The sequence below is a fragment of the Vicugna pacos genome, chromosome 10 (genome assembly GCF_048564905.1).
Source record: "Vicugna pacos chromosome 10, VicPac4, whole genome shotgun sequence".
NCBI classification, from domain to species: domain Eukaryota; kingdom Metazoa; phylum Chordata; class Mammalia; order Artiodactyla; family Camelidae; genus Vicugna; species Vicugna pacos.
The window spans coordinates 55,204,989-55,213,804 of NC_132996.1; the positions used below are offsets into that span (position 1 = coordinate 55,204,989).

Here is an 8,816-nt window from a genome sequence, read left to right on the forward strand (position 1 = left end):
AAAATAAATGGCCTTACACCACTTAAGTCTTCTCACCTTCGCTTTGCTCATCTTAATTGTAGTTATCTTTTTATACGTTTGTACAAGGCAGCCAGGAATTAAAGCACAGTATAGCACATCATGTATATAAGGAAATTATCTTGTTATTCAGTCAGTTTACCCTCTAGATCATATTGGACTATTCCTCATTATATTCCACAAATAATTATTTAAACTTCTAAAATGTCATCAAAAGTCTTTACCATTCCCAAGTCTCTCTGTAACTGATGAATCAGTTTCTCAAAGGGTAGAGTTTTTCTGCAGATTTCTGTTGCCAAGATCTTCAAGATATTCCAAATCTTCAATTTGGAATTAAATTACATTTAACCACAGGAATCTGCATCTTCTCAAAAGGAGCTGAAAGAATGAATCAAAGGTGAACGAATTAAATAGTTCTTAGTAGCTGAATATAACCTGTCAACATTATTGCAGACAATGAAACTTTGTAACATATTTCCAATCTAGAAATTTGTTTTAAATGGCATCTGATAACCTGTCCTTTCCTTCCTCCAAGTCAAAAATGAAGTCTACTTTACTGGTTAGTAATCTGAAATAAATACTGTATTTTTTCCTAAGTCAACAGCCTGTGTGTGCATTACCTTCATGAATGTCAACATTCAGACTCATCCACTTCAGATTAGAAAGGAATCCTGATTCTAGATCAGTATTTCAAGGTCCCTTTGTTTATGTTGAAAACCATTTACTGAAGCCTCGTCAATCAAAACAGGAAGAAATTGGACATACACAAGGATCGAGTATTTCTGCCAATGTTTCCTTGTTGCAAACAGCACTCGAAAAAGAAACAGACAAAAATATCTCCTGAATCTGCTGAGATTCCCAGATCAAGGGTCACCTGGAAACTATTGTCTCACACAGACGGTAGCCAAAACGCGCATACTTATTCGAGAACATTTCAAACTAGATTTCTTACTGCATGTGAACTCAGAGGAGCCTTTGCGGATTCTGCGGTGGTACTGAGCTGACTCACATCTCTGAGTTCTTAGATTCCTCCTACACGCCCATGAGCCTGTGTCCACAATGTTCTCTCTGTCAAGAATGACTTCCTCTTTCTTTCTGCTGAGTGATGGTCTCCTTTTCCAAAACCAGGGGGCAAAAAAAAGGATAACATATTTCCAAGAACTTATGGTCTCACTGAAGGGACAATCTGTCTACACTGAAAATTAGTAATAACTACGAATAAACAAATAGTATACTGATTCGTATCGGATGAAACTATATACAATTGCTTAAGCTGAGATTGGTAATATTAAGAAAGTTACTCTGCAAATGAAAATTAACATTTGAATATTTAGTTTTGGCATAAGCTAAAGTTACCATTTTGTTTTTAGATGCAAAAATGGAAATAAAGTTATTACCAAATTCAGATTCCAAAGTAATTAACCACTGTCTTTTTTGCATGTCTCCATTTGAAATGATAGGCACACAACAGGAAAAAATAGCACTGAGTGAATGGAAACATGTAATAAGATAAAGGGGAAAAATGAGAGGCTATGAAAAATGCGGTAAGAGATACGATTAATCATGACTTAACTGGCCTCTGAGAGACCATTTTAAAATGCAGGCTTTCACTTGACAGTGGCCCTTTTTCTCTCTGAGGAGTGGCCTTTAAAAACCCATTGAAGTTTAAGACATCATCTGAAGGTGAGAAGGGCCTTTTATTCTGTATTACTTATTTTGCCTTCACATCTTACCACCCTCACACGTGGATCAGCAGGAGCAGGGCGATGCTCTGTAAGGTTTGCAGCAACTGTGTGTCCTTTGTGGGTAGATAAAGGGGGATTATTGAAGGGCAATTGCTAAATTCACATGGCGTTGTGTATGATGGAAACCACAATAGGAAAATGCTGATTAATTTTGCTAAGATTCCTTTTTGTGGCCACCTTTAAAACAAAGATGTATTCATAGATAACACATGAAAACAATGTGCATTATTTAAAACTGAGCTGTGTAAGTGCACTGGGCTTGTATTTACCACCTAAGACAGAAACACAGATAAAAATTCATTGGGCTCATTAAATACACAAAAAATGTTGACCTGCTCTGGATAAGTGCATTTCCTTACTTAAAAGAATCTCATTTGGTGGTAAACTGCGAGGTTGGAATGCAATGATTAAAACTTCATGTAATCAGGGTGGGGGTAGAGCTCAGCGGTAGAGTGTGTGCTTAACATACATGAAGTACTAGGTTCAATGCCCAGCACCTCCAGTAAAACAAACAAACAAACAAACAAATAAATTTTAAATACTTAAAATTCCTTTTAAAAAGTTCATATAATCCAGATGGAAAATGATGAAGATTATGGGGACAAGGGACATTTCTTATTTACCTCATTTCAAGCAACTAGCAAAGAATCAGGAAAAATGTGGCACTAAGTAATTCAGTCATACTTTAATCATTTATTTGCTTAACAAATATTGCCTTTCTACTGTGACAGATTTTCTAAATTCGGAGGAGGGAGGGAATATAAAGATAAGGAAACCATATTCTAGTGATGAGGATAGTGTTTGTGGAATAAATGAATATACCTACCTGGGTAAATTCAAGTACAGTAGGGGAGAAAATTCGATTAGTGTAAAAATTTGAAAAGAATCATTTTTATTGTATGCATATCATCTATACTTTAGATTTATAGAACATTTATTTTATTTAAGCTTTCAATTGGCAGATCATTATTTTACCTCACAGCCACACTCCTAGAAGGTATTCACATGACCACTTCATAGATGAGTGAGATTCAAAATAGTGAAGTGTATTGCCTAAATTCCCCAACTTTTCTGGGTCACATAGAATCTTGAGCCCAGGTTCAAGTGGCTTCTTTTGTCCTCCTTTATGGAAGAAAATGCATCTTCTCTACTATAGGCACACCTGGGAGATACTGTGAGTTCAGTTCCAGGTCACATCCAGGAAGTAAATACTGTAATAAAGTAAATCACATGAATTTTTTGGCTTTCAGTGCATAAAAAGTTTGCTTACAGTACATTACAGTCTCCTGAATGTGCAATAGCATTATGCCTAAAAAGTGTACATGCCTTCATTTAAAAAATACTTTATTGCCAAAAATGCGAAACATCATCTGAGCCTTCAGCGAGTCATAAGCTTTTTGCTGATGGAGGTTCCTGCCTCAGTGTTGATGGCTGTTGACTGATCTGGGTGGTAGTTACTGAAGGCTGGGGTGGCCGTGGCAATTCCTTAAAATAGGACAACAGTGAAGTTTGCCACATCGATTGATGGACTCCTTTCATAAAAGATTTCTCTACAGCATCCATGCTGTTTGATAGCATTTACCCACAGTAGAATTTCTTTCAAAATTGGAGTCAATCCTCTCAAAACATGCTGCTGCTCTATCAAATAAGTTTATGTCATATTCTAAATCCTTTCTGGTCATTTGAACACTCTTCATAGCAGGAGTAGACTCCATCTCAAGAAAACACTTTCTTTGCTTATTCATAAGAAGGAACTCCTCATCCGTTCAAGTTCTATCATGAGATTGCAGCAATTCAGCCACATCTTCAGGCTCCACCTCTAATTCTAATTCTTTCCACCACATCTGCAGTGACTTCCTCCAGTGAAGTCTTGAACCCCTCGAAGTCATCCATGAAAATTTGAATCACCTTCTTCCAAACTCCTGTTAATGTTGATATTTTAACCTCTTCCCATGAATCATGAATGTCCTTAATGGCATTTAGAATGGTGCCTCTTTTCCATATGGTTTTCAATTTACTTTGCTGAGCTCCATCAGAAGAATCACCATCTAGGACTACAGACTTATAAAATGTATTTCTTAAATAATGAGACTGGAAAGTCAGACTTACTCCTTGATCCACGGGCTGCAAAATGGACGTTGTGGTAGCAGGCATGAAAACAACATCAGTCTCACTGCACATCTCCATCAGAGCTCTTGACTGATCAGGAACAAAGGCAACGAGCAGTCATACTTTGAAAGGGATCTTTTTTTTTTCTTTTTCTGAGCAGTAGGTCTCAACAGTGAGCTTAAAATATTCAGTTAATGATGCTGTAAACAGATGTACTGCCATCCGGATTTTGTTTTTCCACTGATAGAGCACAGACACAATAGATTAGCATCACTCACGAGGGCCCTAGGGGTTTTGGAATGGCAAATGAGCATCGGTTTCAACTTAGAGTCACCAGCAGCATGAGGCCCTAACAAGAGTCAGCCTGTTAGTCTTTGGAAAATTTGAAGTCAGGCATTGACTTCTCCTCTCTAGCTATGAAAGTCCTAGGTGACATCTTCTTCCAATATAAAGTTTTTCCATCTGCATTGAAAATCTATTGTTTAGGATAGCCACCTGTTTTAACTACCTGAGCCAGATCTTCTGGATAACTTGCTGCAGTTCGACATGAATACTCACAGCTTCAACTTGCCCTTTTATGTTGTGGAGGTGGCTTCTTTCCTTACCACTTATAAACCAACCTGCGTTAGTTTCAAACTTCTCTCCTGCAGTTCCCTCACCTCTCTCAGCCTCCACAGAGTTGAAATGAGTTTGGGCCTTGCCTTGGGTTAGGCTTTGTCTTTAGGGACTGTTGTGACTCGTTTGACCTTCTCTCCACTCTTACTTTCTCTATGTCAGCAATAAGGCTGTTTTGGTTTCTTATCACTGATGTGTTCATGGGAGGAGCACTTTTAATTTCCTTCAAGAATTTTCTTTGCATTCACAACTTGGCTGATTGCTTGGTGCAGGAGGCTTAGCTTTTGGTCTATGTCAGCTTTCAGCATTTATTGCTCACTAAGTTTAATTATTCCCAGCTTTTGATTCAAAGTGAGAGACTTGTGACTCTTCCTTTCACTTGAACACTTAATGGACATCATAGGGTTATTAATTGACCCCTAATTTCAATATTGTTGTGTCTCAGGGAATAGTGAGACCCAAGGAAAGAGAGAGAGAGAGAGATGGGGAAACAGCCAGTCAGTGGAGGAGTCAGAACACACACAACATTTATCCATTAAGTTTGCCACCTTATATGGCACAGTTTGAGGTGCCCCTGAAACAAATTACAATATAACATCAATGACCAGTGATCACAGTTCACCACAACAAATAAAATAATAATGAAAAAGTTTGAAATATTGCTAGAAACACCAAAATGTTACACAGGGACATGAAATGAGCAAATGTTATGAGAAAAATGACGCTGATAGTCATGCTTGATGCAGGGTTGCCACAAATCTTCAATTTGTGAAAAATGCAGTATCTGTAAAGCACAGTAATGCAAAGCACAATAAGGCAAACTATGCTCCTACTTACATGGCACCTGTCGGGGCTGTAGTCTCATTAATTCCCTTCCTGCAAAACTGATCCGGTGAAAGAATATTGCACTTGGGTTTGGGAGACCTCAGGCTCTATCTGGTATTCTACCAATGAGCTATGCGACTGTGGTCACCATGCTAATGTTCAGTTTCCTCCTTTCTGAGGAAGCTTCTATAAGCTTTACCCTCCTTCTGTCAATCATTAGTCTTCTAGCGTAGACAGAAGGAGAAGTAGACTTCAGTTTCTTCTTGAGTTGTCTATCAATGTTCCTTGGAATATTTTGCTTATTATCTACTATTCCCAAAGTCTTGAAGAGTTCCCTAGGATCAGGGCCTTTTCTGGAACTCCTGGTCTCACTCTTTTACTCAGTAGGATACAGAATTCTTCTGACTAGTGCCATTGGAGAGGTTACTATAGGGCAAGTCACTCTTTATTTATTGTCCTACATCTTTATTTTCCATGACACTATTATATAAAACATACAGGTGTATAAGACTTAATTAAAGGCTGGAGAAAATGAAATGTAATTACAGTGTGGGAAGGGAAAACTCAGAGATGTGTGCTACATAATAATTTTCTTAGAGAACAAGGGTAGTTATTCAAGAGGTTAAGCTCTAAGGAGGCGGGTGGGGGAGAAGGTCACTTCATAGAGAAAGACTATTTTTATTCTAATTTCTTTCATTCAGATTTTTTTTCTCTTTTCAAAAATTGATCTAACCTCTGCTATTTTGCTAACCTCCTCTACTCACAAAAATTTGTCTCATACCAAGCTCCATATTCCTATTGTTTTTAATCAGATGAGATTAACACATGATGGGTATACGGGGACAACTTCAGAAAGATAATCAAGGTTTTCCACTTGAGAGAAAAGTATATTAATTATATTGTACAAACACAGGAAATATCTATTCTACCCTGACTGGATGACAAGAAATGATATAAACTGTCTCTGTATACAACAATTTCAGATTTTAGAATTCTTTGATGTCATCCCTTTACACAATATTATTTGTAATCTTAATATCCCACAGTCATCACCAACTTGTTCTTTCCATGGAAATTTGCTTTTTTTTTTTCAGTTGGTCATAGAGTCCACAGTGCTAATTTTACAACTTGCAAACTACAAGATGCAAGTCCCTTCTCCTTCAGGTCTTCTCTTGGAAATTTACAAGACAGATACTTTGTCAAAGTACTTACTTCTCTGCTGTTCTAACAATCCATCAGGTGCTCTCTGTCTGTATCCGTAGTTGTTCTGGTCACTGGCATTTGAATTGCAACAAGTTTCTGCCAGTCCCCCTGATCACCTGAACTCTTTTCTCTGTTTTTTCCTAAAGGTCATTATTTGCACTTCTGATTGTCTGTTGCAAGTTCCCAAGCAGCTCTGTTAGTGATACTCAGTCTATCAACGATGCACTTCAAGGCATATGCTCTTCCTGAATCAAGTATTTGCAGCCAAGTGACTATCTGGTTCCAATCCTCCACTGTTCTTTTTTTTTTTTTTTTTCCAGGTAGGTTGGCCATTTCTCTCTTACTTTCAGTCCTACCCACAACATACTGGTGTAGGTCCAAATATCAACACATTTTGAGTTTCCACACTTAGTCCCATGGTGGTAGGAAGCCCCTACCATATTTATTTGGAGATTTTCTTTTCACCTTAGGTCATCCTAACCTCTGTTTTGAACTTAAGGAGTGAGGACTGACTGAGTCACAATAATGGGCAGGATAGTTTTAATTTGTATCAAAATTACTGTTCTCTTGTAATACCATTGTGAAAATGAAACCAAAATGTGTAAATAGATCAAAAAGATGGGTGAGATGAACTGGAAGCCACGTGAGGAATACCAAGGGAAATGTCCTTAGTTTGACTTGTTTCCAATTGACTAGAAGTCTTAGATTAAGATGTAGGTTAATTCTACTTTTTTTTTTAATCTAGAAGAGATACCAATGTTTTTTCAGTAAAACAACCACAAGTTTATGTTTTGTTGCTCTGTGAGATATTAACCAGTTTTGTATGTAATCAGGTAATCTTATGTTAGCATTGCTTTTAAAAATTTACTACAAATACCCTAGTTTCTCAAGTGTTATGTGGATAAGTTTTAACATCTTTCTGGTTCCATTATCAATTAATTTGCTAAATAAAATCTGTGACACCAGTTGTTTTTCCATGTACCTGAAAGTCATGATTTTAGCTTTCAGAAAATTTTACTTTAAACATTCTGCTCCCTCCAGTGGATTTCCATTTCAGGGTATTCCGGGTTCATCCTCGTGTGAATTCTCCTGACTCTGCCATTCTGATTTCCAGTAGTATTGATGCAATGGATGATTCTGCATTTAATGGACCTTATAGATTTTCTTTCAATTCACCTTTTAAAGTCCTTGAACTGATGTTATTACGCTCCCCAGTCCCCTGATTTGATTTTTTATCAGGTAAAAACAGAAGTACAACTAAAAATAACTGCTAATTTAAAGCTTCATGAAAATATAAGAGATAATTTTGAATTATGTGAAGCTCATATGCTTTTTCACAGAGGAAGTCCAATCACACGTTTGGAATACAAAGTTAGTTTGGTTCAGCTCAAAATGTTCTATGGGAAAAGTTTGTTGATCTGAGTTATTGGCCCAAAGTTTCCAAAATTAATGGAGATTACTCTTTAATGGAACTTTAACTCTAGAGCCAAAAGCCGCTAGAAGCAGCCATTTGAACAGCTTTGTATTAGAGATGCAGCGTAATTAAAGTTTCATTTTAGAATCTTTGATTACACAGTCACTGGGTGCTATGTATATCAGCATTCAGTTCAAGTTTTTAAATCAGGAAAACCAAAAATAAGTACCCACCAGAAACTAATTTCTTCTGATTATTATACTTAGAATTCCAAAGCCCCTCCTCCAGTAAGAAATGGATCCTCATTCCTGTAATTTTCTCATGCTTAAAATTTGACATAAAGGACTCAATCTCATTCCCAATGCCTTCAATCTCTGATGTCCAAAGGTGGAAAAATAAACAATGTGATAACGTCAAAGCCTGGATGGGACTCTCAAGAAACTCCTGATGAAGACCACTCCTCTACCTGCAAGAATCTTTCTGGCTTCCTAGTCTTGTCCCAACACCACTACCTCCCCAGCCCTCCAGGATGCAGGGTTGATGGTGCCTGTCTGAGAGCATCCTAGAAGCTGTATGAACTCCCATATGTGAATAGTTACTTATCTTTTTCATTCTGTTTCTGGTAAATATGCTGGATTTACCTTTATAACAGTGATACAAAGTTTCTTTGTAAACAAATTTAAATTTAAAAATAAATTCATATAAAGAAAACTGTTGAGTAAATAATAGTTCTGGTGGCATATGGTTAGAACAAAGGTTGAAACTCTAATGAGTGCATAAAAGTAACCTTGAGCCTTTGTGAAAATCAAAGATTGATGCTTAGGGAATCTAAAGTAGGGATAATTCTCCATTATATTATCTTAAGATTTTATTTTTGTTTTCAGTAC

The 8,816-nt window shown here is 37.1% G+C and overlaps 1 pseudogene; it reads left to right on the forward strand.

The window, feature by feature from the left end:
* The first annotated feature begins 1,557 nt into the window (after positions 1 to 1,557).
* On the forward strand, positions 1,558 to 8,377 carry LOC102528481 (AP-5 complex subunit mu-1 pseudogene; annotated as a pseudogene).
* Positions 8,378 to 8,816: the final 439 nt, after the last annotated feature.